This window comes from Ictidomys tridecemlineatus, chromosome 9, assembly GCF_052094955.1.
Source record: "Ictidomys tridecemlineatus isolate mIctTri1 chromosome 9, mIctTri1.hap1, whole genome shotgun sequence".
NCBI classification, from domain to species: domain Eukaryota; kingdom Metazoa; phylum Chordata; class Mammalia; order Rodentia; family Sciuridae; genus Ictidomys; species Ictidomys tridecemlineatus.
This window is the reverse complement of record NC_135485.1, coordinates 116,965,258-116,992,934: the sequence shown is the minus strand read 5'-3', so window position 1 is coordinate 116,992,934 and position 27,677 is coordinate 116,965,258. Positions and strand designations below refer to the sequence as shown.

The window sequence follows — 27,677 nt, the reverse complement described above, 5'->3', positions numbered from 1 at the left end:
TATATATATATATATATATATATATACACTGTACATCAGTGGTTATTAAGAGGTAGGTGAAAATTTCATTCTTCTTTGTTTTATTTTTTTTGTTGCTAATTTTGGATTTTGTTGTAATGAATTTTTGTTGCTTTTGTGACAAATTATTTTAAATAATTTTTAGAATATTTTATACTGTGAGGGAATAGGGTAAGAATAATGTTTGCTGGAGAAACCTGATTTGAATAAAATCTCTTACTAAACGTTTTCCTCTTATGCTCCCTTCAGCAGCACATATACTTTTAAAAAATTTTCTTCTCTCATTAAAATAATCAATAGTTTGTATTATTGAAGTAATACATTTATTAGGAATTTTAATGTACTTAAAAACCTAAGATCATTAAATACCTTAGATGGACAAGTTAATTGGTGATGTTAATAATTATAGGAATGCATATGTGCAAAATTTTTACCAGTTGGGCAGGGTCACTGCAATCCTTTGAACCCTAGTATAGTCTTCACCTGAGGCTCAGAGCAGTTCAGGAGCTGAATGCAGGTCTCCTCCAGCTTTATTTGAAATATGTTTAGAGAAGAATGATGCAGACTTTTTGATTTGGAAAGAACTTGGATAAGTTGAAAGACCTAGATGAGACATTTTTAAAATATGAAACATGTATTATAATTGTAAATTGTGAAGTGTGAATTTGTCATGTTACATACACATTGTTTGATTAGGTAGGTGGTATTGAGAGAAGAAGGACTGGGGCATATGGTGGTTTAATGTACAAAGTATATAGCTCGGGGAGAGCTTTGGTTTTTGTTGTTGTTGCTTTAGGTTGTCTTTCTCATGGTTTGCTTCTAAGATCAGTTTAAGGAAGCCACGTTGACTTTGTGTTTCCTTGGCAAAGGAAGTTACAAAAGATTGTCCTTGCCCTCATGAAATGCTTTGGCTGCCAGCATGAATTCCTGGTGGGTGAATCTGATTTGAGAGCTGGTAATGTGATTTACTTCTCCAGCCACTGTTTTTCTTGGTGTGTGCAAAAGGAACAAATGTTTTATACTGATTGTACAAATCCTTTGCCTGGTGTGAATTGTTAGACCTGGGCTGTGAGATCATGTACTTGGCTATAAAAGTAAGTTTTTCCTTTGAGTATAAGAGTGCTGAAATACTTGGTGAATGCCTACTTACCAAACTTTCTTTATCTCAGGTTTATGAAAAGTGATTATTATGTAAAAGAGGAAAAACAGGATGGACTTTTCCAACTAACTGGGCATGTTACAGTGATTTCCCTCAACTCCACCCATCTGTAAATGGAACATCCATGACTCACTTCTATGGCCACACAGACACTTTTGTAACCAGTGCTTGAATGGGAGGGTGGGATGGGGATGGAAGGAGATGGGCTGGCATCCCACTTGTGTTCAGTCAGAATCTGTCCAGCTGCCTTTATTATGGAGTTCTGAAAAGAACAATGTTCCTTCTCATACAGCATTCTACTTATTTTTTTCTTACTGTATTTCTGTTTGTATCAAAATAATACAACATATTAAGTGCAATAAAATGCAGCCATTAATACTATAACGTTGTGGGTAAGTTTTGTAGCAAGAGTGCTCTGTTATGTAAGATTTTAGTGTTAACATTAGTCTGGATTCCTGATTATCATGTTCTTCTCTCCTGAACACACACACACACACTCACACACACACACTCTCTCTCTCTCTCTCTCTCTCTCTCTCTCTCTGTACATATACACACACTTATTTAGATACCAGGGATTGAACTCAGAATCAATTAACCACTGAACCACATCCCAGCCCTTTTTTATATTTTATTTAGAGACAGGGTCTTGCTGAGAGTTGCTTAGGGTTGCAGCTGGCTTTGATCTTGCAGTCTTCCTGCCTCAGCCTCCCAAGCTGCTGGGATTACAGATATGAGCTACTATACCCAGCTAGAATATTTTTCTAGTTTTTTTTTGTCCCTGTGGTCTTGCTTATTTTGTAAATTGTACTCTAGAATTTGTGCCTAGCATAGTGCTAAGGAGAGATGTCTACATTGCTTTATGAAGATGATTTTTATCACCACACCCACAACTTTTTAATCATAAATAAGAAAATTAGTTGTATTTGCTCTATCTTTAAATAAATAGCCATTGCTGTTTGATTATTTACTGATATTTAAAACAAAATGAAAACCAATTCACAAAGGGTGTCTTAAGTGGGAGTGGTACTGGAACAGTAAAATTCTTCCCCAAAAGCTGAGGGGGATGGATCAAGAACCTGCATATCTGAGGGGAACTCTGATTCCCAGTAAGAATAGTTGCTTGTTGTCATAGCAACTCCATTTCTTCACAAGTTGAAGACAAGTTAGATGTTAACCTGCACATTCCTCAAGAGATGAACCAGGTGTTGATTTAGGATGTGTTAGGAAGAAGCAGCAAAATCACCAGTCTAATCAGTTTTGCCTTTAACACCTTATAAATACTTCAGACTGCCAACTGTCTCTCCGATGTGCCCAGAAAATTGGACATTTTCTGTTTTCTGTCTTGTAGTCAAAACCTTTAGGGTTATGCGGGGGGAGGGGATGGGGGGCTTTGTGTGTGTGTGTGTGTGTGTGTGTGTGTGTGTGTGTGTGTGTGTGTGATGCTGGAATTGAACCCCAGGCCTTGTTGCATGCAAGGCAAGCACTCTGCCAACTGAGCTATACCCTCAGCCCTAGGGAAAAGCATCTTTGTTATCATTTACCACTTAACTAACTACCTGTACTTGCTCAAGTTCTTTTACAAAGTATGATTGAGAAATAGTAACAAGAATATCTTTTAAATTTGATGCCACAAATCTTTTATATTTAAAACTTGCATTTGAATGTAACTGTGCATGAAGTAAGAAAATGTATTGTTAGAGCCTAAATATGAGAGTTCTTTTACATCCTAGGCTCTGCAAATTGTATTTCTTGTGCTTCATGCAGTGCTTGGCAGGAAGTTGGTATTTAATAAACACCTGTTGAGTGAATGAATGAGTGAATTTAAGAGTTTTGAAAGTGATAATCCTTAAAGCATCTCTAGTATTCCAGAATCTGATTTCTTGAAATGTTAATGTTTATAGTAGGGAATTGTCTTTTTTGGTGTTTCTCATGTACATTATGATGTTAACAAAGGAAATGTTTTCATAGGCACCTCGAAGAAATTTCCTTATTCTATTAATATTAATTAATTGGTATCAGAAAGGGTAAATGTTCTAAAGGATAGATTGACCTACCCAACCTCCAAAGAAAAATATAAAAAGGATACATGTTTAAATAATATAGCGCTCTCAGCTGTCAGAAGTAACCTAAAATATTTAACTTAATATTTGTGAAGCTATGGGATTCCTAAGTATATGTTGATAATAAGGAACTCTTTTCTACATACTGTGTGTGTGTGTGTGTGTGTGTGTGTGTGTGTATGTATTACTAGAGATTCAACCCAGAGGAGCTCTACCACTGAGCTACATTCCAACCCACTTTTATTTTAATTTTTATTTTAAGGTAGGTTCTCCCTAAGTTGTTGAGGCTGCCCTTAACTTGTGATTATCTTACTCCAGTTTCCTGAATTGCTGGAATTATAGGTGTGTTCCACCATGACCGACTGTTCTTTATACTTTTTAGATTCTTTTGAATTCTTGTGTAGCATGGTAAAACTAATAGATTATAGATAGAAATGAATGAACTGTTCTCTTAAATCTAAGATACAGCACACTTAGTTCTGAAAACAGTATTGTAGGCTGAACCCTGCAGAGAACGTGTTTGCATCTTACATGAAGTGCTTTAGAAAAAAAGGTTGAATCATCTCTGCTTTCCATGTATGATTTTTCCATTTGAAAAACTAATTTAAAAATGGATGTATGAATCTGACTTGTTCCCTTAGGAGTATGCATCAGACTAACATATCATTAATGGTGGCCCACACTGTGTGAGAAAATGAGGTATGAGTAAACATTTTCCCCAAGCATATCAGGCAGTGACTGTTTGCTCTAGAATGGTACATTAAATAAGTTAGTTGCTAGGGCAGAAGGTGGTGCCAGGAACTACTGGCCCTACCTAGAGGGCAAAGATGGATTCCTAGAAGCCATTTGATTCTTTTCTAGCAAGCAGGACTCCATGGAGGACCCTGCAGACGTTGGTAACTGGCCCCTACTATGTTACGCCATAACTGTTATTTGATGCCATATGTTCCTGAAAAGTTGCTTATGAAATTATGATTTGTCTTTGTTCAAGATTATTAATTTTAAATGTATCTGGTTGAAAAATCAAACTGTATATAAAATATGTTGAAATATAAGCCTCTCACTTTATTCCTCTAATTCCTCTTCTCAAAGGCTACCGTTATTGTATCAATTTCTTTTGTTTCCTTCCAGAAGTATTTTATGCAAATATTAAAAAAAGGCTTTTTTTAAAAAAATAAAAATGGCAGTTGCTGTGTGTATTCTGCATTTAGCTATTAATTGCCTTGATTTCCTCTGAATCAATGTACATATAAAATACTTTGTCTAGGAGTTCTTTTTTTGGGGGGAGGGGAGGGTACAGGGGATTGAATTCAGAGGCACTCAACCACTGAGCCACATCTTCAGCCCTATTTTGTATTTTAATTAGAGACAGGATCTCCCTGAGTTGCTTAGCACCTTGCTTTTGCTGAGGCTGGCTTTGAACTTGTGATCCTCCTGTCTCAGCCTCCTGAGCTGTTGGAATTACAAGTGTGGGCCTGGCTCATCCAGTAGTCTGATTGGACATTAAGATTTAAATGCCCAGACTGCTTTTTCAGAGATCCTGATTTAATTGGTCTGAGCTGAGACTTCCTGTGTCTTTCTTTATGAAACCCTCCAGGTAATTTTAGTGTGTAGCCAAGCATTTTAACTAGTTCCCTATTGATGAATTATTCAGGTTATTTTCAGGCGTTATTGTTAGAAAAGGTGAACTTCCTGGCCAGAAGATCCTTATGCATAACCTTAAGTGTGTGTGTGCACAGCGTGTGTGTATATGTATATATACATGTGTGTATGTGTGTATGTATATGTATGTATGCATGTGTGTATGTGTGTGTATATATATGCATATGTGTATACAAACACATACTTTCCAGAAATTATCCAGAAACCTCTAGAGAGGTTGCACTTGTTTACATTCTTTCCAATGGTATGTGATAGTGACTGTTTAGTAAAATACCCTAGAGAAACAGTATTGATGAGGTGGTGATCAAACTTGGACCCTACCTCACTCTTAGTAGTTGGACCCTACTCATTTTTGATCACTTGTCTAGTTTAGTGGCTGTTTAGATTGTTAAAACTCTTCTGCAGTTCAATCTGGCTATGCTACCTCTGAGCTGCATCCTGCCCTTTAACTTTTTTAAAAAGTGTTTTTAAAAGCATTTGCTAAGTTGACTAGTTTGGCCTTGAATTTGGCAATCCTGCCTTAGCTCTCCAGTCACTGGGATTATAGGCAGGTACCTCCTCCACTGCCCACACTTATAATTTTTTGACCTAGTATTTTAAAAGAAAAACTACGTGCACAAAGATGTTTATAAAAAAGCTTCTGCACATGGAGGTAACTCTTTTTTTTCTTTCTTCTGTTTTAAAGATATATTTTTTTAGTTGTAGATAACATTTTTATGTATTTATTGGTATGTGGTGCTGAGGATCAAACCCAGTGCCTCACACATGCTAGGCAAGCGTTCTGACACTGAGCTACAGCCCCAGTCCCGAAGATATTCTTTTAAGTGTTATCATTATAATGATAAAATAATTTTTAAAAATGTAACCAGTTGTCTAATAGAAAAGTAGCTAAGTTACCATGTTAACTTCATATGGTATTATGTAATGGTTAAATCATTATAAAGAATGTATTAATTTGAAATATTTGATATGTTAAATGAAAAAGCAACATCAATTGGTACCTAAGTTGGGAATATATTAGTAAATACACAAATGTATGACCAAGAACTGGAAAGAAAACAGTTAAGAACAGTCATTGTGATTGGGTAATGATTATAGATAAAAATAAAATGCTCTATAAAATTATAAATTTGTGAGTGGGGGGGAATTAAAATTAAAAAAAGATTCTTATAAAGCAAATAACCTTTTATTTATGTTGTTAAAGATGTATTGTCAGGGCTGGGGATGTGGCTCAAGTGGAAGCGCACTCGGCTGGCATGTGTGTGGCCCAGGTTCAATCCTCAGCACCACATACAAACAAAGATATTGTGTCCACCGAAAATTAAGAAATAAATATTAAAAAAAAATTCTCTCTCTCTCTCTCTCTCTCTCTCTCTCTCTCTCAAAAAAAAAAAAAAGATGTATTGTCAGGCTGGAGTTGTAGCTCAGTGGTAAAGTGCTTGCCTTGCACATGTGAGGAACTGGATTTGATCCTCAGCACCACATAAAAATAAATAAATAAATAGAGGTATTATGTCCATCAACTAAAAATATTTTAAATAAAGTTATATTTTAATCATAGGCTTCATTAATTTGTGAAGACATAATTATAAAATATGTATGCAAATGGCTTCCCCCAAATCTTTAAGATATCTATAAGCAACTTTTCAAGAATTTTAAGGGATAGCCCTCTAGTTTATAAAAAAATAACTGACCATTTATCATTTTTCACAGTTATTCTTTGAGGCCGGGTGTTTTTATTAACTAATTTATGGGTTATACATTTATAATAATTTATAGATGAAAAAAATGAGACTTGTTTGAGCTTGCGTGGTTAACAGTGAAACTGGGAATTCAAGCTATAGTCAGTTTTTTACTAATACATGATCTGTATTCTCTCTGTAGATTGATACTTGAAATACCTAAGAAATTGAGATTCCTATACTAGATTCTATGAGGTTTGTGAGGAGGTATGAAGTCTTAAGTAGTACTTCTAGGGAGCTTACTGTTAATTATGTGAATAATAGATATCAAGTTTGAAAACTAATTAATAACATGAAGCAGAATCAGGACCAAGTCTCTAATGTTAGATTAAGAAGAAAGGAAGGATGGTCAGTGGGCTTTTTAGTCTGGAGTAGTTGGGGGAGACTTTTTAAGAAAGTAGGATCTGATGGGTAGAACTGAGAAGGAGAAGACTTTTTATACCTTTGGAGGTGTTCTTGAATTAATGATGAATGAAACTGGTTTCTTTGAAATGAGTGTTCTGTGAGATAAGATACACTGCAACCAGATTGGGCCTTGTAGGCATTATCACTTTTAATTTTAGGTGACCCTACAGTGAAGATGGAGAGAGTTCTCCAATGTATAGAGTGAGGTTAGTAGAGTAATTCCTTCAAATGAGGATTTTCATCATAAAAGGGGTATAAAATCACTTTTCTTGCAAGATTGTCTGAATACTATAGAAATAATATATATTAGTTATACCACAGAGCCTGGCACCTATTAAGCATTCAATAAATAGTGACTCATAACCCTCAGAAATTTAAACATTGTCTTTTCCTCTAGCTCCTCCACCTGCTTCACTTATTAATAGTATTTTCAGGTTGTAGGGAAGAGCAAGCAGCTTGTCTTGTAAAAAGGTGGGAACTGTAGCTCTGAGTAATAGGGAGCTTCAATGACTTGCTCAGCCCGGGTACCTTGACTTACATTCAAAAGATATTTGAATCATATCTTTTCCTTGCCAAAGACAAAGAAAAGATTTGTTCAGCTTATGAAATTGTAGTAGTGACAGTTTCAAGGGAGAAACAAGCCATGCTGGAGGTTTAGGATGCTGAAGTTACATGCTATATAAACTAGTTTTTCCCATGACTTTCTTTTCTAAAAATCATGATGAGAGAGATGCATGTTGGTTAAATGTGTAGCAATGTGATATAGATCACAATTTCAAAGTATAGTTGATAGGCTGAACTTAATGGTGATAGCTGACATTTGCATGGGTTTTATTTTCCAAAGCAGTTATATTTATTTTACAGAGTAGGAGACAGGTTTACAGGCCAAGAACACAGAGCTAGTTGTCCTTACAAATACACGAATAGGACCGGATCTTGGAGCATAGACCTTCTTTTATTTTTTTTTTAGTACCAAGAATTGAACCCAGGAGTTCTCAACCCCTGAGCCAGATCTCTAGCCCTTTTATATTTTTATTTTGAGACAGGATCTTGCTAGGTTACATAGCGCCTCTCTAAGTTGCTGAGGCTGGCCTCGAACTTGAGACACCCCTGCCTCAGCCTCCTGAGTCACTGGGATTACAGGTTGCACTACCCTGACCAGCTGAACATAAGTCTTTTGATTCCTGTCTTGTGCCTCAGCCATTTTTTAGTCCTATGAATATGGCAGAGTTCCTCTGTTTAGCACTTATTAAAAACGGCTATGACTTGGTAGCTAAATTATATGTTATTGATTTTTAATTATCATAAGTTTATATTCCCTAATATGTTGTTGGACCATTGTGTTATTTCCATAACTTTTCCTCTATTTGTTATTGAGGGGCTCAGAAATCCAGCCTTCTTCCCATGAGTGGCCCTGTCTCGTTTCTCTCTGCTCTTCCCCTTACTCTCCTTACTCCAGTAAAAACAAGCTTGTCTTAGTTCCTCAAACAATTTTGAGTCTTCTCTTTACAGGGTTTCTTTGCCTGGAATTTGCCTCCTCCCTTCCTCCTTTAATCTTGCTAACTCCTACCTACTGCAGTGGTTGGGAGTGGAGGTGGGCGCTAGAACCAGACTTCACCACGTAATAGCTGCATGATCTTGAACAAGTTCCTTAACTCCTCTGTGGTGTGTTGCTGCTTTCTTATTGATGCTTTGGGAATGATAACTACCACCTCTTGGTGTGGCTGTGAAATTTAAATGAGTGTATTCTTGCAAGTTAGAACTGCGTGGCACATACTAAGAACTCTGATGGGTAGAAGCTTTTGCTGATAGCATCCACAGCCCCAGTGCGCTAGTTAGCCCTGTTCTCTCTGACTTATCATTGTATGTAGCCCCCTTTCCCTCTGGGTTCTGATGGCCTATGCATGACACTCCTCCACTATCAGGACTTGGGATGACCATGTCATGTCTGTGTTGTTCACTTTAGGACACAGTACCTGGTACTATGTATGTACTAGACAAATATTTGAATAAATGAATAAGCAGAAGCTTCCTTAGTGTCCATCATCAGCTTACATATTTTAGCTCAGCTTTTCTTTCTTTCTGTGAGCATTTTTTTTTAACCTTTTATTTGGGTCCTTTGGTGGGTAATTGTAGAGAAGGCAGATGATAGAGAAGATCATCTTTTTTTTTTTGCTTGCTTTTTGGTACCAGGGATTGAACCCAGGGACACTTAACCCACTGAGCCATCCCCAGCCCGATTTTATATTTTATTTGGAGACAGGGTCTTGCTAAGTTGATAAAGGACCTCACTAAGTTGCTGAGGCTGGCTTTGAACTCATGATCCTTCTGCTTCAGCCTCCCTGTGTGCCACGGCACTCAACGAAAAGATCATCTATATCCTAGTTTAACCTAGATTTCATCATAGACGCTTTGGAATTAAAACACATGAACTGTTCAGTGCAGTTTATTCCTCAAGAGGCCTGTCCATTAAGGGCAACTTGTTTGGGAGAAGAGGATATACATAATGGACAGGCCTCTTGAAAAGTTGTTGTATTCTTTAAGAAAAAGTTGAAGTGGGTTCCACATACAACAGGCTACACTCAGGAGGAGCCCTATGTTGACGCTGGCTTTAATCTATTTACTGCTACAGCCTCCCTACCCCCAGCTCTTGCTCTCTAAACACACACTCTCAGGATTTCCTGGCATTCAGTTTTTGCTGGTCATCAGGTGTGCCATGGCCATAAAGTAGTGGCTGAAGCCACTTGACTTTTTCACCTTAGATGCTCTCTTTCTGATCAAGAGTGAAAACAATGTGAAAGGAAAAGCTTCTGTAAGAGTAGAATAGTTTCTGGCTAAAAATGATGAGTCTGTTTTTTCCAGCTTCAGGGGTGGTGGTGAGCAGTCTCAGTCCTGGCAATCATGTGGAGGAGTTCTGGGTGGAGTAATGCCTTCCCCGAGTGGACAGGGGCTCAGATAAATCCATTAAATGGTGTGGAGGATGGTAGAAGAATGAGATCAGCCATTAATTTCTGCAGAATCTATCAGATTTTCCAGGGGAAGTAGTGAAAAGCAGAGGTTAACCAACCCCACACTGGACTTCATAGCCATGCTCCCCTTCTCTCCGCTCCCAAATTCAAAGCCTCTAAAAGAGGAGTGTGTGTGTGTGTGTGTGTGTGTGTGTGTGTAAAATAGCAGGCTTTTATCCCTCAGAAAGTATTTTCCCTATAGTTAATATACTATGTTATAAAGGACAGGTAGTTCATTTATTTGTTAGAAAGTGGATATATTATATATTAACCTGGTTCTGGTAGAATGACCAAATACTCTGACCACCCTTTTATAATAATGTTTCTGATGTATGCTCTTAGTCCTAAAAGTAAACTTACAAATGAACTTATAGGGCCCCTCTGCAGGAATAACCAACTCATTCTTAAACTCACTTTCTCCTAACTTAGAACATAGATCACTTCTGATACCACATGTTTTGGGATTTTCCCCCCACCACGAACAAGTGGGCAACTGGTTCTTTAGCAGCAGACACCCTCTAATCTAGTGCAGTTCTGGAACTGTCTACCTAGAGATCTATCTGGATGAGACCTCTGTTCCAAAGATCTTGGTCTCCCCACCTTAGATGCCAGTTGTAAGCTCCAGATCATCTTACCTGTGCTTCTGCCCAATCATCTATAAATTGGGAATGGATCCATGATCTCCTCCTCAGGTTTAATTAATTTGCTTGAGTGGCTCACAGAGCCAAGGAATAGTTAGGTTTACTGGTTTGTTGTGAAAGATATTACAAAGGATACAGATGAAAAGATACATAGGGCAAAGTATGGCAGAAGGGCGCAGAGCTCCTGCACTTTGGGGCAGTGCTACTCTCTAGGAAACTCTGTATTTGGCTCTCCAGAAGCTCTCTGAAACTTGTCCTTTGGGGTTTCAGTGGCGATTTCATTACATAGACATGATTGAAACATGGACAGCTGTGTGGAAATGTGATTGAACAAAAGTATGATCTAATGCTATATTGGATTAGGTGGGGAACCCCAGCGAGGCCTGTCTGTTCAGATTCTTTGGCATTCATTCCTCATAGATGGGGGCAGAACTCATTCTGAAATTAAGGTCTTATCTACTATCAGATAAGGTAGGTCAGAGAAAGACAGCCAAGAATGGAGTTTTTGTGACCTGCCTTGGGGAAGAGAAATTCTAGTTTCTCTGGCTTGTTATTCTCGTTTCTGCAGCAAATCTTCATTCAAGAGCATCTACTGACATCTTCCACATTCCAGGTACTGTGAATTGCTGGAATATGGAATGACTATGATGTATCCCTGCCCTGGAGAAGTTCAGTTGGTGAAGGTTAATTTGCTATTGTTCTACGGGAACTTGTATAACCAGAACTAACAGCATACTGAGAAGTAGACACAAGGGGGCCTTAGAAAAGTGCTCCACAAGATTTATTAGTTGATTTAGGTCTCTAAGCTTGGTAGAGTCCAAGTTCATTCTTTTTTCTGTACTTAGCATTTTCTTAGGTTTTTTAAAAAAATATTTATTTTTTAGGTGTAGATGGACACAGCATAATGCCTTTATTTTTATGTGGTGCTGAGGATTGAACCTGGGTACCGCCTGTGCTAAGCGAGTGCTCTACTGCTGAGCCACAATCCCAGCCCCTTAGGTTTTTTTAAAAAAACTTCTATTTGAAGCATTTGATGACAAATACATGTTTTTTTAAATATTTATTTTTTAGTTGTAGATGGACACAATACCTTTTATTTTTATGTGGTGCTGAGGATTGAACCCAAGACCTCGCACGTGCTAGGCGAGTGCTCTACTGCTGAGCCACAACCCCATCCCAGACAAATACATGGTTTTTAAATTATTTTGATATTTGTGCTCATAGTCCCCCCCGCCCCCGTTCAACTTCTCATTGTCTTTCCAGTTTATCAGTAGATGATGTTCTAAAATTAATAATTGTTAGAAGTTGTTCACCAGTTTTCTCAAAAACTAAGTGGATTGGAGAAGGCTGAGGGTGGAGAGGTAGGTGGAGAAGGCTGAGGGTGGAGAGGTAGGTGGAGAAGAGGCAGCAGGAACTGATTTCTGATAAGAATTTTTGGTTTCTTTCTGACACCCTCAGACAGTATTGTTTCTACCTCACTCTATAACCTTTTTTTATTTTATTTTTTTTTTAGTTTCCATAAATACTGTTAGGTCTTAGGTGTTTTTTCTATATCAAGAACCCTTTAAAGAGTTTGCATTTTGGTTTGTTTGTGATACTAGGAGTTTTATTAGTTATGACCAGTCCCCGTTGAAATGTGAGGAATTCTCTTTGGGAATGCCATTGTTCTGCCGAAGCTTACAGACTGTTAATATGGACCATCAGTAGTTATTCTTGTGTTTCATTTCTCCCCATGTTCTCTGCATCGTATTGAGTAGCAAATGAGGTTGTGTATATCCATAACTTTGAGTGTAATATGTGCCATATGAAGGTTTGAAAACAGGTAAAAGGTGGTGATGTAAGGGCAAGTTATGAAGTTGTGTCACTTAGGAGATGAAAGACAGTAAAGCCCAGAGATAGAGTCTATCCAGTCTTACTCTTAGACTAGAATAAGCAAAATTCTTTCCCATAGGAGAAGGCAAAGGTGGATGTGGGCAAATTCCAGCTAACAAACATTTATTGGGTGCTTAAAAAAAAATCTTTTAGTTGTAGATGGCTACAATACCTTTATTTTATTTGTTTATCTTTATGTGGTGCTGAAGATCAAACCCAGTGCCTCACACATACTAGGCAAGCACTCTACTACTGAGCTACAGCCCCTGCTCCTTACTGAGTTCTTTTTATATGCCAAGCATTATGTTAATTTCTGGGATCAGATGGAGGAATGAGACATGATTTACTTTCAGGGAGCTTACAGTTTTGTAGAGGAAATGTTCACAGAAGGACCCCATCAGGTACAATACAGTCACTCTTCGTTGTTTGCAGATTCCATGTTTGTGAATTCATCTACTTACTAAAATTTATTTGTAACCCCTGAATCAATATTATTGGCTCTCTTATGGCCATTCACAGATGTATGCAGAGTGGCAATACATTTGAGTCTTTTACACATGTTCCCAACTGAGGTCAAACAAGGCAACGTTCTGCTGTCGTGTTTCAGCTCTTATACTGTAAACAGGTACCTTTTTGCAATACATTCAGTGATTTTTTTTTTCATTTTTGTGGTTTTTGTTGGTGATATCATTGTTTAAGAAAGTGTCCATCAGTGTAGTATTGATGTGCTGTCTAGTGTTCTTAAAACTAAGAAAGTTGTGGTGTACCCTTGAGACAAAATGCATATTAGTTAAGCTTGGTTCAGCCTTAAGTTAGTATTGTTGGCTCTGAGTTCAGTGTTAATGAAGCAACAATATACATTAAGTGTCTTGAAAAGGAAACACACATTAAAAATGTATTAATTAATTAATAAAATACTGAAACTATAAGTTTGTAGGATCCTAACTCTGTTTTTTCCTTAGTAGCAGTTGTTGGTACAGATTCTAAGTGCCCTTAAGCATGATCCAGGAATCTTATAAGTCCAGGTGTGAAAGAGACCTATGTAGATTATTAAATGACTGGCAAGGTTCTTACTGCACAGGTTCATTCCTTCTTTTGCTGTTTACAAGCCCAACACCACTAGTACTGCAGGAAAAGACACTGAGGGAGAAGCCCCGCAAGATGTTTTTATCCATTAAGTTGAGGGAGGAGAGGGAGAAGAGCTGAATGGTTAAGGGTTGTACTGGTGTTGCTAATTGCAATGATATGCTTTTTCTTCTGCAGAATGAGATTGATGTTATTCTTCCAGAGTATTCTTTGTTATCTCATAGTTCTTCAATTTTCAGTTCCCTTGTCATGTGATTTTCAATATTATAGCACTTAAGATTGGCAAATGTTCATACTTATGATTTGGCCAATAGAGGTAATGATTCCTTTCAGTTCTGTCTGTGTGGGGTTTGGGGATGTAGTTGGCTTCCTCTTGACTGTCCTCGAGTTTGACAATTCTGGATACTGAATTCTAGCCTTTCTGTAAAGTTTCCTTTCTGTTCTCATTGGTCATTGTGATGGGTTTTCCAAACAGAGACAAATCATACATATACCACCATTGTAAGTCTTCTTCTGAAAACTGTTGCTTAGTTCACTAAACTGGGCACATTTGGCTGGTGGCACTTGGAATGTGTCTGGTCTGAATTGAGATGTTCTCTAAGTGTAAAACTCACGCTCTTTTTTTTTAATTGTTTTTAGGCGTAGTGTGAAAAACAGACTGTGAAATAATATTTCATTAATAGTTTTAAGATTTTGTATATGTTGGGTTTCTTTTTGTGTTTTAAAATGTGGATATTGGAATATTTAAAAACATGTATGTGACTTACGTTATCTTTCTGTTGGATAGCACTGATTCCTTGGGATTATTCCTTTGGATTTTCAAGGATTAATTTAGAAATGATTGCATTAAATGGTATACTTGCCAGATTCTTGGGGGGGCAATTGTATTTGTAATGCCATTAAAATTGCTGCTGGAATACCTGGATATTGCTCTTGTAAACAAAAGTAATACTATCAAAAATACTAAAACTTCTCCCTAAGAAGTGACTTGTTTTGCTTAGAAATTCCTCTGTAATAAAATGAAGTAAATACAACAATTCTACCATATAGAATATAACTGAATCCTTTTAAAAATCAGTATCAGGGGCTGAGATTGTGGCTCAGAGGTAGAGCGCTCGCCTAGCATGCATGAGGCACTGAGTTCGATCCTCAGTACCACATAAAAATAAAATAAAGGTATTGTGCACCATATAAAAATAAAATAAAATAAAGGTATTATATCCACCTATAACTAAAATATAAATGTTAAAAAGATCAATATCAGGGTTAGCTTTTGCTTGTGTTTTGGATTAATTGTATATAATCAGGTTTTTAAATGTGTAATTATTTTTCAAAGGATCTTTTTAATCTATGTCACGTTGAGCCAGGGTGTAATGAGGTTTTGCTATCCCTTTGAGAGTGACCATTTTCAGAACTTGGATGAAGAGCTTTTTGCAAGACAGCCTTAGTACATATGACAGAAAAGAGATTCATTTTAAAGAATCTAATTTAAGAACTATTTGGTAAGTACTTTTTCCCTGCTCAGTGTTTGTTTAACTGCACAAGCAAAACACAGAAGAAATTAAAGTGATACATGTCCTGTAGAAGCTCCTCATCTGACAGAGGAATTCATAAAGGACATTTAATATGGTGTATATTGTGAGGTGTGAGCAGAGATTAATAGTTTATAAAATCAGCCAAAGCACTAAAATGTGAAAACTGTTTATGAGAACAATGCAGGTCCAAAATTACCCGAATAAGTACCCCTTCTACACATTCTTTTATGAGAATTGTATATAGCCTGCAGCAATTCTTCTCTGAACTAAGACCTAGGGCAACTTGTAAGACACAGGGACTCTTGTTCTAAGGTTTAGCTAAGGGGAAAAACTGAAGCATGGTTGTAGTTAGGGAGGTTCTGAACTCTTAAGAAATAGAGTCCTTCAGAGATGTTATATATAGAGTTCATTCTGTCTTCCCATTGCAAATGTTGAAACATTTTCAGAAAAGAGCCATTGTGGGAATTTTTTACAGAGCAGATGGCCCTTGGTTTGTGTCCTCAAAGAACTTAAATTTGGCTTGGAGAGTTAGATGAAAGGAATTTTAGAAGAGAGGATTTATCAGTTGGAAGAGAGAATGCCATTTATTAACTTGAAAGCTAATTATTTCATAGTTATAATTTTCTAGTTGTTGCACTAATTTGTTCTAGAATTTACTGTTCCCAAGGGACTCTGTAGAGTCTATTTTAGAGTGCTTAATTGCCTGGAGCTTCAAGAGAATTGGCTGCATTTTTGGCGGGTGGAGTTGGGGTGGGGAGGTGATTGACTTTCTTGGGTAAAATTATTATTTGCCAGATGTCATTGTGGCCAAAGTTATTTATCTTGGCTTCATGTTGTATAAACACAATGTAGTCATCTCTGAGCTTAGTAACTCAAATAGGACAGTGAGTACTTTTGGACTTGTGTGTATAAAAAATAGTACATCACATTTGTCTAGAGCTTTATAGGTTTTCAAAGGGACTTTCAAATGCTCATGTTCAACGTTTGCAACATGTCTCAGAAATAGGTGGCGGAAGTATCATCATTAACTTTTTGTTTATCTCCAAGGAAAGTGAGGCTCAGAGAGTCTGAATCTCTTTCTTGACAGTCATGTGGATAGTAAGTGACTGTGTCAGAACTAGATAAAGCTCATGCCTTCTAGCCCAAGGTTCTTTTTCTAGTGTGACATCCTGTCTCAGTAGGAACACCGCTGATGGTGATGACTCTCCTGGTTCTGGCATCTCCTGAGTTCCTAGTGCACAGCCTTATCATGAGGAACTGATTCAGAGAAACGAGTGTCTGCTGATTCAGAACATCCTTTTACCAACTTTCTCTTCTCATAAATTGATTTCTGTTCACTCCCAAGAAGCTTTCTTAGTTTTTGTGGCTAATAGGACTCCTCAAAGCCTTTAAAAGTCTGTCTCTTTCTTTCTGATGGGGATTGAACCCAGGGCCGGTGCATGCTAGTGCTCTACTACAGAGCCACGGTTCCCAGCTCAAAGAGTCTTTCTTAGTTTGCCAATAATAAATTTATTTTATGGGAAGCTTTTCATTTTAACTGTGTGTATGCATATATATACCATATGCATACACATATATACACATATGCGTATATATGCATTCACACACACACACACACACACACACACATATTTAGGTAAGGGGGATTGAACCTATTATCATTGAGTAATAGCCCTAGTCCTTTTCATTTTTTGAGACAGAATCTCACCAGTGTGCCCCAGCTGGCCTCAAATTTGTAATCCTTTTGCTTCAGCCTCCTGAATTGCTGGCTTACAAGGGTGCCCCAATATGCCTGGCTAATTGTAACTATATTATGGTGAATATAGCTGTTGTTACTTGTCAGACGAAAACTGAAAGAGAGCTAGAAAGAAGCATCTTCTTCTGTCACTGACTTATCTCTTAAGCTCAACATTGATTTCCTTGAATAATTCTTAGCAACTCTATAATTCTTTTTTAAATACATATTTATTTTATCTTTTAAATTTTTTCTTTTTAGATATACATGACAATAGAGTGTATTTTGTCATTATATATACATGGAGTATAACTTATCATAATTAGAATCTCATTCTTTTGGTTGTAGCAACTCTATATTCTTTATATCATTGACTCTCATATTGAATAGGTTTATTAGCAGGCCAGGATTGAGTTTGATACCATTAAGAAGGTGTTCTTCAGGCTGGGGATATAGCTCAGTTGGTAGAGTGCTTGCCTCGCATGCACAAGGCCCTGGGTTCAATCCCCAGCACTCTCCCCTGCCCTGCCCCCCTCAAAAAGAAGAAGAAGAAGAAGGCTAACAACAGTCCTAACAAAACATGGAGCTTAGACTAAGGTAGTAGCACTGGAAGCTGTGTTGGAAACTGCCTTCTCCCCATTGGCAGGTTTAAGAGGGAGTCAGATAAAACTTTTTACCTGGCCTTTATGTCAGCAGTGGTCAGTGAAGAGAAGACCATAGTACTATGAGTACTTCTAGCAAGACTACCTTATGATCTCCTGGCCCTGTTACACCTGACATACTAAATATTTGAAAGGACAAATGAGTAGGGTCTTTAGATAGTATACTTTAGACATAAGGTCATCATATGCTGTAGAAGCAATGAGAGGCCTTTATAAATTATAGAAAAGTGTCAGGCCAGGTCTGGTGCCATACAACTATAATCCCAGTTACTTGGGAGACTCAGGCAGGACTATTGTAAATTCAAGGCCAGTCTGGGCAATTTAGAGTTTGTCTCAAAATAAAATTTTTGAAAAGGACTGGGGAGTTGGGCACTGTGGCACACTCCTATAATCCCAGCAATTTGGGTGACTGAGACAGGAGGATTGCAAGGTTGAAGCCAGTCTTTACAACTTAATGAGACACTATCTCAAAATAAAGGGGAAAAAAAGGTTGGGGATATAGAGTGCCCTGGGTTTAATCTCAAGTACCCAAAAGTAAAAAAAGCGGGGCGGGGGGTAGCTCAGTAGCAGAGATAGCTTACACCATGAGGCCCTAGGTTCAAGCCCCTGTATTGGAAAAAAAAATTTTTTTAGAAGAATGTTATGCCTCTTATTTTGTTTAATCCCATTTGGTGGCAGGTTTAATTGTAAAACAGGTTAATAAACAATTCTGAGTAATTCCAGGATTATCCCAATGGCTGCAGTAGTTAAAACGATAATATTAATTATGTGTTGGCATGATAATTTGATTGCATAATTTATTTATCTTTGAGGTAAATGTATCTCCAAGTTATAAATGTTTAAAAATTATAAATGCTTAATTTAAAATGTTATAAATGTAAAGAGACCTTTTCACCAAAACATTCTTCCCAGGAAGACTCAGGGAGCAGTCTAATGTGGGACACAAGTCATGTAGCTCACCTGAATGAACAAGGCAAATGGGAAGATGCAGAGGGTCGAGGAGGCTGAGAAGTCTTGCCAGGAGGACCTTCATGCTCAGCCAGTGTGAACTGGGGCAAATGAACTGCTGCTTCTCAGAACTGACAGCATTTTAGGACTTTGTGTAGCTCTTTATTGCATGCTGAGTTAATCCAGGTTGCATGTTTCAAAGCATCAGCAGAAATGTTTGATTATAACTGTATATCCAAATGGAAGGAAGATGGAGGTTCTGGAGCAGAGAATTCTCCATTATTCTTTCAAACATAAATTTCCTGAATTTATGATTCTGATAAGAATAATGATGGTTTTTGATGGGCAAAATATGAGCCCTGAAAACTAGTAGTGCTATACAGCCCTTTTCAGTCAAGTAGGTAGTGAGTAGATATGTTTCAGAAGAATTTTTACAGGGTTCTTCAGGGCAACCTCTATTTTACTTTGTAACTCTGTGTCCTGCTCACATGATTTGCAGAAAATGAGAACTGTGAATGATTCTAATCCAATAGCTCAGCTTTCAACTTCCTAAATGGCCCTGGACTACTGATACCTTGCTAAGGTCCAAACACTAGTGACAACCTGGGTTGACATCAGAGTTAAACTTTAAAAGTTGCATAATATTCTGTTGCTAATGTTTTCTAACTTTTGGAAGTCTTAGAAATAATTGGTTGGCTCTTGTTAATTTCTGTGCAACATGGAGATGGGGTGTAAAAATCATACTTAGAGAAAAAGGATTGTGGATTAATGTTTGGTATTGGACTTTAGAAAAGTCATGAAGGTTTTTATCTAAGTTGCTGGTTATCTCACTGATTTTAGAAAGAGTGAATCATTTTACTGGGATGCCCCTTCTTGGGGATGGAGAGTTAGGCTGCCCTTAGGACAGCCTCCTGTTAGCAGGTCTGACCTGGCTGCCTCCTTTTGGTGTTAAAGTTCAGGAATAAAATAATTACTTAAAACCACAGCTTTATTATAGCTCATCTCCCAGGGTTACTGTGTCATTTATTAGGTCCAGGACCTCCTGGAGTCTTTCCTTCCTTCCTTTCTTCTCCTTCTCCTCATGTTGCCAGCCTGCTGGTACTTGGTGAGATAACCTTTGTTTTGTTTTGTTTGTAGTACTGAGGACTAAACCCAGTACTGAATCCCCAGCCTTTTTTATCCTTTCTTTTGAGACAAGGTCATGCTAAGTTCCCAGGCTGGCTTCGAACTTGTGATTTTCCTCCCTCGGGCTTCCAGATTGCTGGGATTACTGCATGCACCACCAGGGCCAGATAACCCTTAAGTAGCACTTTTTCAAAGAAAGTGTAATGTGTATAGTTTAAAAATTCCTCTCATTATATGTATTGTATTACTGCTTAGTATTAAATAAAGTCTCCAAATAAAGGGAAATTGTGGAGTTTTGTTTTTAGTTAGATACTTGAAGAGTATAATAGCTGCAGCTACAGACTTTTGCTGACTTACATAAATATCAATATTTTATTATGTTGAAGGAAAAAAAATAGTGTGGATAGAATTTCACCCTTCCAGGGAAAGTACATTTTTATATATTTATTTTTTATTTTCCTTTTAGCTGTCTGAGATTATTTTGACTCTAAAAATTCCCTTACAATAAAACCAATAGAATTATTATAGAATAAAGAAATCAAGTGATCATTACTAACAAGAAGTTTTTTCTTAATGAAAGTAGTTCTCCCGGGATTGGAGATTTAGCTCAGTGGCAGAGCACTTGCCTACCACATGCAAGGCCCTGGGTTCAGTCTTTAGCCCTGAAAAAAAAAATAAAGTGAAGTAAATAATTTTACCTATTATTTGTAAATGATATATGCCTGTTATTATAAGATGTAGAAGATTTAAAAAAAAGTCAGTCTGGCTACTCCAAGACACTTTGATATTTATCTCTGGTATTGTTTTCTGTTTTTTTTTTTTTTTTGCCATGCTGGGAATCAAACTCAAGGCCTTATACATACTAGGCAGGCACTCTACCACGCATGGAGCCACATCCCCTTTCCCCTATATTTGGTTTTAAAAAAGCGCACTTGATAACAAAGTGCCTGTGTAATTTCAGATCCTTTTCTTTTTAGTTAATATTACAATATAAAAATCTTTCTATGTTTCACATATTTTTATCTAGACATGCTGCTATTCATTCATTCATTTACTCATTTCCTTCTTTGTGCTGGGTACTAAATGCTTTGTTCTCCAAAGTATGGAAACATGGGTGTAGAAAACAATCTAGATTACAGTGAATAACTACAGCTCATTCTGAATTTTCATGTAACTTTTTGTTTTGTTTTGGTTTTGGTGCTAAGGATTGAACCCAAGACTCAAAGAGTACTAAGCATATATTAAACCATTGATCTATATCCCCAGCATCATGTAACTTAAAAAATATGTATAGATAGATTTTTTTAAAGTTATAGGTGGACACAATACCTTTATTTTATTTTTATGTGGTGCTGAGGATCAAACCCAGTGCCTTATGCGTGCGAGGTGAGCGCTGTACCACTGAGCCCACAGTCCCAGTCCCCTCATGTAACTTTTATTTGAATCTGAAGGTTAAATTATCTTGTAGGCAGGAAGTTCCTAGTTTTAAGTCAAAGTACTAATACTGGTTGATTTTAGTATATTTTTAAGCTAACTGCATGTGGGTAAAAAAGGAAAAAAAAATCACTCTGCTTAGGACCCTGTCCCTTAGCCTAGTGCTAGAATGGGCAAGGTTGAGAGTGGAAAGCAGAGCAGGCATCCTGTGTGGTCATTGATGTCCTTGGCTTCTGCACAGGGATTGTTTACAGGAGAGCAGGGCAGGGTTCATGGCAAGGTGTCTGACAAGAGACTTAGTCACCTACAAAGCACATGACTGGGGCCTTGTCCTCAGAGGACTAAATTAGGCAGACTCCAAACATTCTCAGTGGTGTAGGATTTAAGATGGTAGAGAAAAAATTTCTTAATTTATCAATCAGTTATGTCCAACTGCCTCCTCCTTAACATTTTTCCAAGTCTGTCCACAGATGGTCCTGCACAGGTGTGCACCACTAGGAAGAATAGTGCAAGAATGAGAGGGGTGCTTTACTTGTGAGCCAAGGATTCCAGTGCCTGGGTTTCAATCCTGACTCTGCCACCCACATGTTACATATCTCAGGCCCAATTCCTTAACTTTTCTGGGCTTCATTCTCCTGTTAAAAGAAGATAATACTGCTGCCTACTTTCTGTGATTAAATGAAGCATGTAGAATAATGCCTGGCATGCAAAATAGGCCCTCAGTGAATTTAGCTAACTACCATCTACCTTGTATGACCAAATTTGTACATATTGCCAAATTTCTTAAGTGCTGAGCTAGTCAGATGGTTGAGTTAACACTAGGGCAGTTGTGTTATTTATTTACTTATGCAGTACTGGGGTTCAAATACAGGGCCTTGTGCATGCTAGACAAGTGCTCTATCACTGAGCTATAGGCCTAGCACATATGTTATTTTTTGGTTGCACACTGAACTGGTATTGTGAGGATGGGCTGTGCTTAGTAATCAAAAGCTACCCCTGATGGCATTTCTGAAGACAAGACTTGGTTTCAATCTTGGATCAGTTTCTAAAGCCCTTTTCCCTAAGGCATGCTGCTTCAGAAAAGTTCTCACTCTCTTACTCAAGTCTGCTTGCTTCAGTCTAACATGAGGGCCTTTTTTTGTTTTTTAATAAGTTCATACTAAATTATAGAGAAAAGTATATGTATTCTGAGTGGTCCTAAATTATACAGAGTAGTATATATATTTTGTTCATAGCACCAGCACTGAGATCAAGAAACAACATTCTATAACCTTTTTGTGTTGCTTCCTGGTTATCACACTTTGAAAGTCACAGATGGAAATGTTTGTGATTGGTTGTTGTTATGTATGGAAGTCATTATGGAGGAAGGTTGGTTTGGTACTGCAGATCATAAACCTCACTGCTCCCTCTCTTCCTGCATTTATTCCCTTTTTTTAAATTACTAAGGTAATGTGAACTGGCAAAGAAAGAGTCTTTATAAAAAGATTCATTAGATGAAAATATTGGAGTGGACTTTTTTGTCTTCAAACTCATTTCTTTTGATTGGGACTTTTGAGGGTTTTTTTGGTACTGGGAATTGAATCCAGGGGTGTTTAACACTGAGCCATATCCCCAGCCCCTTTTTATATTTTGACTGGTGGCAGGGTCTTGCTAAGATGCTGAGGCTGGCTTTGAACTTGTGATCCTCTTGCCTCAGCCTCCTGAGACACTGATATTACAAGTGTGTGCAGCCACACCCAGGTCCTAAATTTTTATTACATATTGTGATCTGCTAAATTTTTATAACCTCAAGAGTGAGGTCAAGGGAATGCAAAAGTGCATCAGTACTTACCTTGAAACTTTCCAGATTTTTTAATTCTCCCAACTGTAAATCAGGCATTGGCCAAGTATGGTGGCACACGCCTGTAATCTCACCAAGTTGGAAAGCTGAGGCAAGAAGATGTTCTAGTCGGCCTAGAATCTGTTTCTCAATAAATAAATAGATAGGACTGGGGATATAGGTCAGTGGTAAATTGCCCCTTGGTTCAATAATTCAGTAAAAAATAAATAAATCAGGAATGAGAGTGGGCCTTTCTTGGATAGGAGGTAGATCCTGGGGTCACTGCATTGAGTCTGAGCATAACATGAAACTTTGAGTGTTTTGGTTGATCAGAGATTCTGTCCATGTGCAAGAGGTTGGACTGGTGGCATTTATTGATTCATATACTTGGCACTTTTCTATAGGACCACTCAGTATCTAGGATATGAGAAGGAAAACTGTACAAATATCAGCTTAAAAAATTAAAAAATTAAGGGACTGAAAAGAAAATAATTAAGAGCTTGAAGAGAGCTTGCAGAATAGAAGAAAATCTTTGCCTAGTACTCTTCTGACAGAGGGAGGAAAAAAATATATATATACACACACACATACACACATATATATATAAATTTGCCCATTTATTGACTAGGTTATTTGGTGTTAAGTTTCTTGAGTTATTTATATACATGAACATAAATAATAATATATAAATATTTAATATATGTTTATAATAAATATTATAAATTATACTTTAAATAAACATAATAATATAAATTATAAATATATGTATATAAAAATAACTTTAAAAACTTAACACCAAGCAAATAGTGTAATCAATGAATGGCAAGTGAACTAAACAAAAATTTTTTAAAATAAAAAAAATACAAATGGCCAGAGCCAGGGTTGTGGCTCAGTGGTAGAGTGCTTGCCTAGAATAAATGAGGCCCTGGATTTGATCCCTGGCACCACATAAAATTAAAACAAGTAAAATAAAGGTATAGTGTCTCCATCTACAACTACACACACACACACACACACACACACACACACACTCATATGTAGAAAGAAATACAAATGGCCAACAAATACTTGAAAAAATGTTTAACATCCTTAGCAAGCAATTAGGGAAATGCAAATTGAAACCACACTGAGATTTTTATCTCACTCCAGTTAGAATGGCAGTCATCAAGAATACAGATAATAAAAAAAGCTGGCAAGGATGTGGGGGAAAAAAGAACATTTATACATTGTTGGTAGGACTGCAAATTAGTACAACCGCTATGGGGATTCCTCAAAAGACTAGCAATGGAATCACCACGTGACTGCGGTATTCCATTTCTTGGTATTTATCTAAAAGAACTAAAATCAGCATATTAGAGTGATACATACATATGTTTATAGTAACACATTTTATAATAGCCAAGAACCTGTCTAGGTAGAATGAAGAAAATTTATAAAATTATATTTATACAGTGAAATTTTACTTAGCCATAAAGAAGAATGAAATTATGTTATTTGCTGGTAAGTGGATGGAACTGGAGAACATCTTTTTTGGAGGCAGGGGTACCAGGGCTGAACTCAGAGACATTCAATCATTGAGCCACATCCCTAGCTCTATTTTGTATTTATTTAGAGACAGGGTGTTACTGAGTTGCTTAGCACTTCTCTTTTGCTGTGGCTGGCTTTGAACTTGTGATCCTTCTGCCTTAGCCTTCCAAGCCCCTGGGATTACAGGTGTGTACCACTGTGCCCTGTTGGAGAACATCTTCCTAAATGAAGTAAGCAGGCTCAGAAAGTCAAAGACTCAATGTTTTCTCTCATATGTGGAAGCTAGAGAGAAAAAGTAATAAAAAAGATATCTCACTGGACTGGTGTTGTGGCTTAGTGATAGAGTGCTTGCCTAGCATGTGCGAGACACTGGGTTTGATCCTCAGCACCACATAAAATAAATAAATAAAATAAAGGTATTGTGTCCATCTACAATTAAAAAATTTTTTTTTAAAAAGGATCTTGGGCTGGGGATGTGGCTCAAGTGGTAACACACTCGCCTGGCATGTGTGGGGCGCTGGGTTTGATCCTCAGCACCACATACAAATAAAATAAAGATGTTGTGTCCACCGAAAACTGAAAAATAAATATTAAAAAAATTCTCTCTCTCTCTCTTTAAAAAAAAAAGTATCTCATCAAAATCCAGGGGAGATCAATAGAGTAGAGGAAGGGGATAGAGGGAGACAGAGGAGGGGAGGGGTAAAAGAGGTTCTGGGGAATTAAATTAACCAAATTGTGCTATGTGCATATATAAATATATCACAATGAATTTCACCTTAATGTGTAATTATAAATGCACCAAGTTAAAAAAAATTGAGGGGAGACCAACAGAGTAGAGGAAAGGGATCAAGGAGAAGGAGGAAGGAAGGTTCTAGGGAATGAAATTGATCAATTTATGTTAGCTGTTTTTACATATTTCGCAACGAATGACTCTTGCTATTATGGATAATCATAATATAACAACAAAAACAAAAACATTGAGGTGTGGGCTAGGGGTATAACTCAGTGGTAGAGTGCGTTTGCAAGGCCCTGTGTTCAATACCCAGTTCCAAAAAATGAAAGTCTGAACCAGTAGTCTTCTTGCCTTATGCATATCACGTGGGTTCAGTTCACTATACTTCTCTGCTCCTCCCTCCCAGACTGGTGAAGTTCTCTGTATTGTGGAAGTATCAGAGGGAGAGCAACATTCCAGTCAACATGTTGAACTGCTGGAGGAGTGTGGGAGTCTCGTCAGTGGTTGCAAACACTTTTCTAAGTTTGTAAACTTTGGATAAACCAAATTATTTTCTGTAATGCATGGATCAATTATGTGAGGGAAGTTGAGAACTCAGCCATGTGTAAAGTTACAAATAAGACTGATGTTAAATTATAGTATGCTTATGATTTAAGACTGAAAAGTAGGGTCCACAGCATGATAATGGATAGCAGCATGAGTGTATTGTTCCATTTCAGGAAAGAGAAGATTGAGAAAATAGGGAGATTGGTTGAGGGAAAGAACAGACTTTAGGGCTCTAAAGGTCTAAACATACCTTCTCTCTACCCAGTGAGATGCTCTGGATTCTCAGAAAAATAATTGATCTCAGAAAAATAATAATGATACAGTTATTGCTTATTTTTCAATTACTGAAGAATTTTTAGAACTCTCAAGTAAATATAAAGAAATTGGGGTTCAAATAGAAGCATCCAATTTAAGTACAATAGTGGTTTTGATGTGCATCTGTACTTTATTATTTTTTATCTGATTTTATACTATGGAATTAAGGGTTATGGACTAGGATAACAGAGGAAATGACATTTTCACTTTTTAAAAGTCCAAGTGTCCTTTGCATTAAAATACCACGTGAGTATTGATTGTAGTGACCATAAGATGTGAGCCTCTGGGAACTTTTGGTGTAGAAAATGAGGTTAGAGAGCAGAATGAGTGTGCAAGTGCCTCCTGCTCAGAATGTGTGCACAGGGCTGTCTCAGAAGTACTGCTTGTTGCAGGTAGATTTGTATCCGGTTTAATGCACATACTTAGCTTCATCAGGAATTATCTGTTGGGCATCTACCATGCATAAAACTTGGCACATTCATACAAAGATGAATGTCAAGACCTAGGGTTTTTTAAATATTTATTTTTTAGTTATAGGTGAACACAATATCTTTATTTTATTTTTATGTGGTGCTGAGGATCGAACCCAGTGCCTCACGCATGCTAGGTGAATGCTCTTATCTCTGAGCCACAACCCCAGCCCAAGAACCAGTTTTTATATTCAAAGTGTTTACAATCTGGTTAGGACATAAGATACATATACTGTCATAAAACAAGTATGGTTAAAAAGTATTATAGGGCAATACAAGGAACAGAGGCCTAGGGAATGAAAAATTCTTCATGGGGAAGATGGAAGTTTTGCTTAAGGAAGTGATTATCCAATTGGACAGTTCCCAGCCAGCAGCACCTGCATCCTGGAACTTGTTAGAAATGTGAGTTCTCAGATTCCACTTCAGAACGTGGGGATCAGGAGCCCCCAGGAGTTGAGCAGCAATTTGTGTTTACAAGCTTAAGTTTGGACATCACTTTACCAAGGAAATGGTGGCTGAAAGATGTGCTGACTGAATTTAGGGAGGAACAACAACTGGCACATATAAGGTACATGAGGATGGGTGCCTAAATGAAGGGGACTGGTTAAAGGGACCTAGTGTTTTTTGTGCCATTTAGTTTAGTTTCTGTTTAAGAGAATTCTTTCTGAATGTAGCTAAATCCTTTTTTCACTAAATGTCCTTTATAAGTATGTTGTCATTTTGATCTCTTATTATTTACAGTGTTTGTACCTCCTGGATGAGGAATAAAATGTACATGTTTATATCATTATTCAAAGCCTCTGGAAAATGTAGAAAACACACATCTGTTTTGTATCTAACTACCTGATAAAAAATTCATATACAGTAGATGTTTCAAAAGAGAATTTCATGACTTTTCATCAGATCCTAGGTAAATATCTGTTAGAGATTGAAGTTTTAAAACTAAAATTGAGTTTTTATACATAAAGAGTGGGGTGTATTCCCCTAGTACCTCTATTACCTATTTTATAAAATATAGGGCTTGGGGGCATTTTTAAGGCTCTGTCTCTCTCTTCTCTTGTGGTTTTTAGGCCAGACCCTAGGTAATTGGAAAAGTTGGTTTGGAGCCACACGTGAACCCCTTGTTAGGTGGGCACAGGATATTGAGAGGAGGCTCTGCTTCCAGTCTTTGC

General features: G+C 37.3%; 1 protein-coding gene and 1 non-coding gene across 3 annotated transcripts in view; both read left to right on the top strand.

The window, feature by feature from the left end:
- The window catches only part of Fnip2 (folliculin interacting protein 2), a 112,804-nt gene that overhangs the window by 5,305 nt on the left and 79,822 nt on the right, over window positions 1–27,677 (top strand). The window lies entirely within an intron of this gene.
- Trnaa-cgc (transfer RNA alanine (anticodon CGC)) lies at window positions 17,373–17,445 on the top strand. The gene has a single exon. It is a non-coding gene; the product is annotated as a tRNA-Ala (tRNA).